At 39.1% G+C, this 11,588-nt stretch overlaps 1 long non-coding RNA gene and 1 pseudogene across 2 annotated transcripts; one reads left to right on the forward strand and one right to left on the reverse strand.

Moving 5' to 3' along the window:
• Positions 1–639: 639 nt before the first annotated feature.
• On the reverse strand, positions 640–2,584 carry LOC146526018 (uncharacterized). The gene is made up of 2 exons (XR_014874684.1): positions 1,324–2,584; positions 640–1,238 (listed from the first exon to the last, which is right to left on the reverse strand). It is a non-coding gene; the product is annotated as an uncharacterized LOC146526018 (long non-coding RNA).
• A 1,597-nt stretch (positions 2,585–4,181) lies between these two features.
• Positions 4,182–11,588, forward strand: LOC146526019 (UDP-glucuronosyltransferase 2C1 pseudogene; annotated as a pseudogene). Its single transcript, XR_014874672.1, has 2 exons — positions 4,182–4,382; positions 8,102–11,588. The product of XR_014874672.1 is annotated as a UDP-glucuronosyltransferase 2C1 pseudogene (transcript).

Raw genomic sequence — 11,588 nt, forward strand, 5'->3', positions numbered from 1 at the left:
CCTCCTGTTGAGCCAGACCAACATGCAGTTGTGAGTACTCTTAATACTCCACAGATTATATGAGTTTACAGTAGAACAGCAATGTTGTTAATTTCTTTACTACAGGAAAATAATGAAGAAACATTGACAGCTGTTACAGAGGAGGAAGCAACAGAGACACTTCATGAGGTTTACATCTTACAATGGAAAATATAACAATTGAATAAAATGTGGTACTATAATAAAACCATGGACTTTCTATGTCTCTAACAGAGTGATGATGGAAATGAAGAGGAAGAGGGTCCAGCCACTTCTCCAACAAACCTTTCAGTGCTGAACAAAGATGTTCAGCACTGATTTACAACCAACCCAAGTAGGCATGTACTATGAATGTCAATGCTATTTTCTGTGTTTCAATAGCTCCCTGTAAAGCAGCTGTACAAGACCTATTTGATCAAGAAAATAAAAAAATGCGACTTGGAAATGGAACACTTCAAGCAGCAGATCCAAAAGACCAAGATTGAGATTTTACTGCTGGAACATCAGTTAAGGGTGGGTGAAGTGGTCAGAGATGGACAAATTATTTCAGTGTTTGAACAACATAATAATATACTTATTAATACTTTGTGTACAGGAAATACAGGCGACCAATAAAGCCAGTTGAACAAAAAATCTGTTTATTCTTCTTTCAACATGTTGAGGTGATGGGTCAAAGGAAATGATTGTGACATATGGTGTCTCTGACTGCTCTTCCATCTTGTATGTCCGTGGGAGGGTCAGGATGTTCATGGTTTGGATCACTGCTGATGTTTGGTTCAGAAGGACAGTGTTCTCCTCTAATTGTGGCAATGTTGTGAAGAATCACACATGCCACAATAATGTCACATGCCCTTTCTGGGGTGACCCTGAGTCTTTGAAGGCACTGGAACCGGGCCTTAAGCATTCTGATAGTCATTTCAACTCTGGCTCTTGTCCTGCAATGAGCCAGATTATATCGCTGCTGTGGGCAAGCAAATAGGGTAAACATGGATACCCCCTATCACCAAGCAAGTAGCCAGTGAACTCTCCTAAGACAGAAGGATACACTTCAGTTCAAATGTCCCTGTAGCACTTGGTCTTTATATATTTTAAAGTATTTTCAACTCACCATGTCCAAATTTTGTGCTCAGTGTACATTTACGAAAAATTCGTGAGTCATGAACAGAGCCTGGCCACTTGGCTTCCACATTTGTGATAATGTTGGCAGCATCACATATGATCTTCACAGTGCAGAGAACACCAATTAGCATCCATTACTATAATGAAATAATTTGTTAGTTTGAAATGCTACAGGGAACTATGTACCTGTACATTAATGCTGTGGAAAGACTTCCTGTTCACATAGTCTCCTTCATTTACTGAAGGAGCAATGATTGGAATGTGAGTGCCATCTATACAGCCAATCACGCCTGGGAACCCTGAAATTAAATGTAAAATTTAAGTAGTAGTTCAAGTATCACCACATCATGAATTAAGTTTTGTTCATCCCGATACCTGCAATTTTGTGGAATCCTTCTTTGATAAATCTTGTGGGTCTATGACCGGGGAACACCACAAACGAGTACAGGAGACGTTTCAGTGCAACTGTAACATTCCTGACTGCCCGACAGACGGTGGCCTTGGAAACGTGCTCAGCGTCACCAATATTATACAGAAAGCTCCCGTTTGCAAAAAAACAAAGTGCAATACAAATAATATGTACAGAACTGAGAGAATGTCCGCGATGTGTCACATGAGCAATATTAGGCCTGAGGATGTTATTCAAATAAATTATAGATTGTGCTGAAAAACGGTAACGTTCACACAGAAAATCATCAGGAAATGATAAAATGTCCAAACGCGCTCTAATCACTCTCTCCCGGCGGAGAGCTTTGCGGAGAATTTGGGCTTCAACATCTACTGGCTCTTCAAGGAAGGGGCACGCCATGTCTGACACTTCCTACAGTCAGGTTTCCGACAAAGAGGCGTTGAAAGTCAGGGTTAGTTGAAGCTAACCTGCTAGGGGGCAGGTTAGCTTCACGGAGTGTGTCGTCATAGTAACTCACTCAGAATTAATCTAAACTCGCTTTGTGAAACCGAAAACCCAGAGTTTTCGTTAACTCAGGGTATACTTACTCAGAGTTTGCACTAAACCGGCTTTCTGAAACAGGGCCCAGGAGTGCTGGTCCCGAGCCTCAAAGACAGTAAGAAGCAAGCAGAGGGAGAAAAAGCAGAACATTTTTCAGAAACTGATTTGATCCTTAATGGCTGTGCAATTATTGTAACATAGAGTTTGCTTATGTTGTTAAATAAAGTCTAGATTTGACATTAATAGATGCCACAGATGTTCAAAAGCTGCCACAAAGCATGAAAAAAAAAATGGACGTCTCTGAAAACGTTGGAGCATTTTTGCAAATATGTGATGTCTTGATAAATTGAGCAGATATTTGAACTTTACACAGCTACATTGTCGCCTGAAAATATCTTAAAAGTTTGTTTTGTGACCCAGAAAAAGTAATAAGTTTTTTAGCCGTGCTCCTCCGCCATTGCCGCGCTCTGACAACCAGCCGACAAATGCGATCCTCCTTTTCCCCAGACTACCCTTTCTGGGTCACAAAATAACCTTTAACCTTTAAAATAACCAGAAAGAAATTAACAGAGGCTGAAGGATATCACTTTGTCCCCTTTCTCCCAATAAAAGGCAGTCGAAAGAAAACAAAAGCTACTGCCGTTCGACATAAAGTAGAAATGGTCATGACCCAGAAAACCCTTACTGTACTGGTCGGGATATTACAGAGTATGGCCACAGTGTGCGTTTTGAGTATCCACCCCCATTCAAAGACAGGGACAAACTCAGTTGTGTGAAGACCCCCCCCCCCCCCCAGAAAAAGGCAGAATACTGATCTGTATATTTTCACCCCCCACAAAGATTGCCTTGATCATTAGCTTAATGTTTTGAGATTACCAATAAGTAAAGTAGTTTCCAAAATGAAGAAAGAGCTGCATACACATATTCAAGTAAGTCTTATTATAAGACATAAACCCTCATAACTATGCATCTGTAGAAAGGTATTCTTAGAACTATTACAGTGTCCTATTAACAGAACAACGGGTCATCTGACACCATTTCCAGAGTAAGAAATGGTGTCAGATGAGGTCAAGGCGTGATAGAGTCCACGAGCACAGCTAACTCCTGGCATATTCTTTTCAATCCCCCTGCACTCTTTTGCTACTCAGGTTAAACATGATATATATATAATTAGTTAGTTAGTTAGTTAGTTATGGCTATGGATTGAAAATGCCCCCCACACCCCACCCCTAACGGCTGCACCTCCCGAAGAATTTTGTCTGGGCTCTTATTTCACTTTTTTATTTCAAACAATCAACAGAAAATTTCACAGACATAGTGTTATGTAAGATTTTTAAGGCTGTGGTGTTAATTTTTAAGTAACATGAGCCCAGCAGCAGCAGCAATGCTAGGCGCTAGCAAGATTATAAACCTGGTGCTAAACTAAGAGAAGCCACAAAATCAGTTTGAATAAGAGTAAACATTTACTCACCAAGTCAGTGTATCAGGTAAAGATTTACAGCAATGAAAACAATAATATCCTGAGCTGACGCTTTTCCTGGTTTGCTCAACATATTCCATAACAAATGCTGGCACCATGAACATGCGGACTGATCCAAGAGGGAGGAGGACGGTAGTGACAGGGCATTTTCAAAACACATCTTTCATCCTTCCGCACTGAGAAGCAAAACTTCCAGCTTACTTAGTTTCTCTAAGTTAAGACAACTCAAATAAACTGAGTTTATCAGCATTTTTGCATAAAAAGTACTGGTAACTTATTTAAATTGAGTTCTGATAATAAATTAATAAAAACTGAGTTCAGCCTATTTAATATTTTTAATTAAACACAATATTACATTTTACAGTGTAGTCAGATAGTCAAAATTATCTAAACAATTAAATATTTTATTTTCTCAATTTGTTTTTGCTCAAAAACACAGTGTACTTTATGTAAACAAGGTCTGGTGGCCCTAAAATGTAAAATGTTGGGTATATTTTGTGTTAATGTGTTGGTCTTAAGTAAAACTAAGATGTAACACTGAATTAATTAACAATTTATACTTTATATTTTAAAAAACAGTCAAATGAAGTGGGGACATTTTTGACCCCTGAGGACCACAGGTGTATGGAAATCGGGAGGACATTATACAGACAAGAACTTAACTGTCACAGGCTTTGCACAACTGCAGGGGTGTGGCCAAAAAAAGACCAGGGAGTGTTGTTTTTTCTTCCACCTTCACTTGTATCAACTTAACCCACTCCAACTGTGCCTGGTCAGTTTGAAGGAGACGTACAACAAAACTAAGAGCATTTAACTGTAAGTTAAGTTGTTATTTATGCTATTATTTGGCTGTGTTTGTTTTTGTTGTACTGATTGAGTAGGTTTATATAACACATGGAGCATGACTCGCATTATATATCAAACACCAGTGTTGGGACTAACGCGTTATTAAGTAACGCGTTACAGTAACTACATTATTATTGTGGTAACGAGCACGGTAACTAGTTATTATGCCAAAATCAGGAACGCGTTAGTCGTTACTGGGATTTAGATAGGGTCGTTACTCGTTACTTCGTGTGGTGGCTATCGCGGAGCTTCCACAGATTCAGTAACATTAGCAAGTGGTGGAGGCAGCAGGTGGAGGAGGGAAAGGGGAGGCAGGAGGAAAAGAGACCCGAGGCGGCCGCCGGTCCAAGTGTGAACTGAACTTCAGGTAAGAAGTTATGACCTGCAGTCTATCTGGGTCAGATATAAACCAAGTTTAGGTGGAGTTTATTTTCGTTATTCTGACTTTTTCCGTACTGCGTACTAGCTAGCATGACGGAGTTTCTATACAGCTGGGTGGGTGCTATGAAGTTAATGTTGAACTTTATTTTGTTCATAAGTTATTAGAGTTGCCAACCGTCCCGTCTGGTATTCCAGAGAAAATATTAGGCGTTTCTTATTGAGGTGAAAAGGAACAGTTTGTCCCGTAATTCAGCTACAATGAAAAAGGCACAAAGCTGGATTTATTCTGTGTCTTTGCTGCACAGCTGCCTCTTCTTCTTTCATTCTCCCCTCCCTCTCTTGTTTCTACTTCAATCATGAAAACTGATCAATGATCAGCTGATCGGCTCTCTTGTTTGGTTATCGCCCACTTTGCGCCAGAAAGAGGAAACCAGCCGATGTCGCGTTAAACAACAGCAGCACGTTTAAGCTTGATCAGCTGTTGTTAGAATTTATTTAATATTAATTTCTAGTATCAGCTGATGTTTGCTGGAGCCACAGCTGCAAAAAAGCTGCTGGTCATAATGTCGGTTTGGTTATCTGGTGAGAAGGAAACATGAAGATGAAACCAGGAGATGTCCTTACTGAATCATCAGAGCTGAACAGGTGATGGAGAAATAGGTTTACCTTTTAGGTGACATAAATGAGTTGAAGGGAAGTTATGAACTGTTTCTGAGAGACAGATAACCCCAGGATCCTTTTTAGGTAGCTGACAGCTGGTAACTGTGCAGGTGCGGATCTAGCAAAGTTTTGCCAGGGGGGCCAGGTAGGGCATTAACAGGGAGAGGTGGGCACAAAGAAATACTTTTCTTTCTTATTCTCATTTAAAATGTCTAGCTTTTAATAAATAATTATCTGAATCTTACAACAAACGATTGATAGATTGATGCATATATACCATCAAAACAGTGAACATCACTGTCAGAACAGCGTTTGTTTTCATTCAAGGCTTTCTGGTTTTTCCTATAATGGTGGGCCAGTCTCTAGTCAAAATGCCCGGGCCGATTTTTTGTCCCCGTCCAGCCCTGTATGCAGCTCATCTGCAGTCTGGTGTTACCTACATCTTCCTATTCAGAAGGCAGAATTTCCGAGTTCTTAGTACAATCAAAGCACCACGACTGCAGTTTTTGTGTTGGATGTAAAAGGCGCACATGACGCTGTGACGTAGGCTAGAATCATGGCAGCAGTCAATGACGGTCCAGGCGTGGGATTTCTCTCGTGGAAATATGCACATTATCTTTTCCTTTCTGTTGGTAGGTGGCACAGTGCACTGTGGCAAGTAAGCAAGCTAGAAGACCGGCAAAGTTATGGAAGCAACACATTAACAAGAGAATTCTGAGTAAAACCAAAGTTACTTTCCCTAGTAACTAGTTACTTTGAAAGTAACGAGTAACTTGAAGTAACTGAATTACTTTTGATAGAAGTAACTAGTAATGTAACTAAGTTACTATTTTAAAGTAACTTACCCAACACTGTCAAACACACAGCACTAACTGCCGAGAACATTTTAGTGAGTGTCTGTATGTGTGTGTTCACACAACTGTCATTGCTAAGATATGCTTGACAAGTGTCAACAGTTACCCTTTTTATATGCTTTGTTGGTTAATCTGCTATCTAAATTCTGCAATATTTCAGTGTCATTTTTAGAGATATGCATGTAAAGGAATCACTTAAAAAGTGATTCCTTTACATGCATGTACTGGGGGTTCTAATGCACATGGGCCCATTGGGTTTTATGAGACACTATTCACTTACTGTGAGAGAGACAAAAATACCTAACCATATCTTCCCTTCATTGGCTTCCTGCTCCTCACATACAAGGTCTTAAATAATCAGGCTCCATTTTATCTTAATGACCTTGTAGCGCCATATCACCCCATTAGAGCACTTTGCTCTCGCACTGCAGGCTTACTTGTTGTTCCTAGAGTATTTAAAAGTAGAATGGGAGGGAGAAGTTTCAGTTTTCAGGCCCCTCTTCTGTGGAACCAGCTTCCAGTTTGGATTCGGGAGACAGACACTATCTCTACTTTTAAGATTAGGCTTCAAACTTTCCTTTTTGCTAAAGCATATAGTTAGGACTGGACCAGGTGACCCTGAATCCTCCCTTAGTTATGCTGCAATAGACGTAGGCTGCCGGGGAATTCCCATGATGCATTGAGTTTTTCATTTCCAGTCACCTTTCTCACTCACTATGTATTAATAGACCTCTCTGCATTGAATGATATCTGTTATTAACCTCTGTCTCTCTTCCACAGCATGTCTTTATCCTGTCTTCCTTCTCTCACCCCAACCGGTCACAGCAGATGGCCGCCCCTCCCTGAGCCTGGTTCTGCCGGAGGTTTCTTCCTGTTAAAAGGGAGTTTTTCCTTCCCACTGTCGCCAAAGTGCTTGCTCATAGGGGGTCATATGATTGTTGGGTTTTTCTCTGTATCGTGAAGTGCCTTGAGGCGACTTTTGTTGTGATATGGCGCTATATAAATAAAATTGAATTGAATTGAATATCTACATAGCTACTGTAACTCTTTTTTTCAGTTCAGAACACTATCTCTGGCTCATTGCATACTTATCTGTTTAAACAGGAACATCTGAAACCAAAAAATGTCATCTTCAATGACTTGCATTCAGTGCTTTTATCTGGGTCACAGCACTTTAAAGAGACTGCTTTGTTGACATGCCAACTAAGTTTGTGATGTAACCATAACATTTATAGCTTTTGTTTTTGGTTTGACACAAAAGAAAGTGTGAAAACCTACCCTTACCAGGTTTTTTTGTTTTGCTTTGTGTGTGTGTGTGTGGTTTTTTTTTTTTTTTTTTGTGCTCCACTGCCAGATAGTGCCATGACAGGTAGTGGAGAGATTATAAATCTCCTAAACTAAATCCAAACATTTTAAAATATATAAGAAAACAGATGCATTTGATCTGTTAAACATGCAGAGATTACTTAATTTCTTAAGAGGAAGATGCCAAACATAGTCACGTTTACAAAATAATTTCTGTTCAGGGACACTGGGATCTGACACAGAATGCACGCAGAGCTCTTGGCACCACACAGCACTCTAATTTCCTGAGAGGGCTCCATGTGCTACATACACGTGAAGGCTGTCAGAAGGAATTTTCCCATGCAAATAAAGAGACAATTGAATGGAAAATCAATGCAGCTATCTGTTATCCTGATATATCATTGGCCATTGTGTGCACATTTGCTGTGATATCATTGTAACAACTCTCTGATTTGTGTGTCCTGTTTTTCACCTCTGTTTCTATTTCAGAACACAGCGCATTTGAAGATTTGAAGATGTTTTTGTCACTGGCTTCCATCCTCTCTTTTTTGACTGTTTTTATTCCTGTCGCACATTCTGGAAAAATTCTGGTATTCCCACATGATGGAAGCCACTGGGTGAACATGAGAGTACTTGTTGAAGAGCTCCATTTGCAGGGACACAATGTGACAGTGATTCGGAATGCAGACAGCTGGTACATCAGTAAAACGTCTCCACATTACAATGTAATCACAGTGGATGTTGATGGTGGTGGAAATGAAGATTTTTTTCGTGCATTTGTCTCTGAGAGTATTAAAATTAAGCGAAGCATGCGGTCTGCATGGTCTCACTTTGCTTTACAAATGGAGTTAAAAGACAAATTCCATGAACTGCACAAAAAAGTCTGTGAAGTGATTGTGTTCATCTTTGAAAATGAAGATTTAATGAGGTCCTTAAAAGATGCCAAGTATGATGTGGTTTTGACAGATCCTGCTAATGGCGGAGGAGTGTTGCTGGCACATTACCTTGGCGTGCCATTGGTGTTCAATGCTCGATGGACTGTTCATGGTGAGGCCCACTTTGCTATTGCGCCCTCTCCACTTTCCTATGTTCCACTATCACCTTCAGAGTTAACGGATCACATGACCTTCTTTGGGAGGGTCCAGAACATGTTATTTTACATCACGAGAATGCATCTGTACAAGCAAATAGTTGAACCACATTATTCTGTATTGTCAAATCGCTACATTGGACCAGGTGTGCATTATTTCTCCCTTTTTCAAGCTGCAGATTTGTGGCTAATGAGAGTGGACTTTGTTTTTGAGTTTCCACGACCCACCATGCCTAATGTTGTTTATATGGGAGGTTTCCAGTGTAAACCTGCAAAACCTCTTCCACAACACTTAGAGGAGTTTGTGCAGAGTTCTGGAGATCACGGAGTTATCATTATGTCACTAGGGTCTTTGATTGGAGAACTTCCCTCTGACTTAGCTGAAGAGATTGCTGCAGCTTTTGGCGAGTTACCTCAGAAAGTGATCTGGAGGTATAAAGGTAACAAACCAGCCCTTCTAGGCAACAATACATTACTAGTCGACTGGATGCCACAGAATGACCTGCTAGGACATCCAAGTATTAAACTATTTGTAAGTCATGGAGGAACTAATGGGATTTATGAGGCTATATATCATGGGATTCCAATAGTTGGCATTCCCATTATTTTTGATCAAGCTGACAACTTATCCCGAATGAGAGCAAAAGGTGTTGCGAAGGTTTTGGATGTTTCAGATTTGGACAGGAAAATATTTAAAAATGCAATACAGGAAGTCCTTAATGAACCATCCTACACAATAAACATGCAGAGGCTCTCCAGGCTACACAGAGATCAGCCAATGAAGCCACTGGATCGTGCTATCTTTTGGATTGAGTTTGTCATGAGACATAAAGGTGCAGCTCATCTAAGGACTGAGTCCTACAAACTGCCCTGGTATTTCTACTACTCTCTAGATGTCATATTATTTTTACTAACAAGTGCACTACTTACATTGGTTTTTTTTGTCATGTTACTATGGTTTTGCTTTAGATTGTGTTTGAAAAGAAAAGCAAAATCTGACTAAAAGTCATTTTCATATGTTGATACATTGTTACAGCACAGTCAGTTTGGCTGTGGTTAGTAAAACTGATTTCTTTCACAGTCATTCCCAGTTTGACAGAAATACTGTCTCAGCCAGTCCCAGTGTTCATACTGCTGCACCCAAAATCTTCTCTAGTCCATCTTTACTTGAGTTGATCATCATATAAGTCATCATATAAGTTAACTGTTTTTCATATTTCTTTATTATAAAGATCAGTAGTGGTTTGCACGTTTGTCTAAAACATGATCCCTGGTTCAAGAGCGGTAGGAGATGCATAAAAATCTGCCAAATCAAATATGTGCAAATATGTATGCAAATATACATATCCTGTATGTTTATTTTACATGACCTCCTGTAGTCTTCTGAAGTACCTTCGTGGGCCATCAGGTGGTGCGGGCTACACTTTGGGAATCACTGTAAGAAAAAAAATCTACTTATCTGTATGTTTTTCTGATAGTATTATTTATAACATGTATGGATTTTCCAAATCAGAAAAAACATATTTGAGGACTGTGGACCACAAAACTAGTTATCTTTGTTTTTGTTTGAATTTAAATTACAGAATTGCAATAAAACAAAAGCTTATTGCACCCTGTATGTTAGGGGTGGGGGAAAAAATTGATACTGTGTAGTATCGTGATATTTTGTTTGCTAATAATGTATCGATACAGGGACAGCAGAAATCGATATTTTGTTACAAAAAAGGTTTTTGTGCTCTGACTTCAGAGCATGTTGATCCTTTTTCTGAGCAAGAATCCTGACATTCCTTCACTGTCCAAATGTGTTTAACTTTTTTTTTGGCAGCAATAATCATGACAGTTTACTTATTTTAATTTAAGACATGTTTTATTTTAATTAAGTTTAAAACTTTTTTATTTAATGTAAAATTATATTTTGTTTTAATTTACTTTCAAATTCTTCAGTTGCTGAAGGGGCTGCATAGTTTTCATAAATTGCATAGTTCAGAATAGCTATAATTGTACCAGATGGTTGCATTCAGTTAAGTTGGACTAGACTGTAATACAAACCGTTCAAGTTTGTCAACAATAAAACTGAAATGAGACAAAGACTGAGTGTGAGACTTTGATATTAGATAAATGAATATTGATAAAGTTTACCTTTATGTACAGAATCTGAATATTGCGAAATATTTTAAAAAATTGCAATAATATCGTATCGTGCGTTAAGTATTGTGATAATATCGTATCGTGGGATGTATGGTGATTCCCACCTCTACTGTATGTGTTATGGTATATGTTCCTCTGTAGCATTAAACATCTGTAACCCTTCAGTTTTGAAAACAAGGTTTTCCTTATTCAGTCTTAGTTTGGTAACTGATGGGCATACGACAAACATCAAATACTGCGTTACCTCCCCTTTGTACTTTCTTATCACCTGTGCTTACAGTTTTTTCTGAATGCTTAAACCCTAACTGTGATTCTTATAGCACATTTTCTAAAACTATTAATACTTATAGCAAAACCACTCACTGAGTTTGCAAAACTAAAAGCACAAACACTGCTTTGCACTCAGTTTGCCATTTTGTAACACACACTTTGAAAACCTGTAGCTACAATCCACTGCACAGCACTCTTTTTGCAGAACTGTAAACACAACTCACTGCTTTACACTCAATTTCCAAATGATCAACACACTCCTAGCAAAACTATACACATTTATGGCTATTATTTACACTATTTTGCCAACTGTCTGGCACACTGTCACATGTAAAAACTTTTTTAGATAATTAGTTCACTTTGCAATCAGCCCAAGCACTATAATACAGGTAAGCTCTGTGTGTGGAGTACAATGGAGGGAGCAGGAAGAGTGAGAAGTAGAGGAGGCCGAGGAAGAGGACGTGGAGG

The sequence above is a fragment of the Neolamprologus multifasciatus genome, chromosome 1 (assembly GCF_963576455.1).
Source record: "Neolamprologus multifasciatus chromosome 1, fNeoMul1.2, whole genome shotgun sequence".
Classification (NCBI taxonomy): domain Eukaryota; kingdom Metazoa; phylum Chordata; class Actinopteri; order Cichliformes; family Cichlidae; genus Neolamprologus; species Neolamprologus multifasciatus.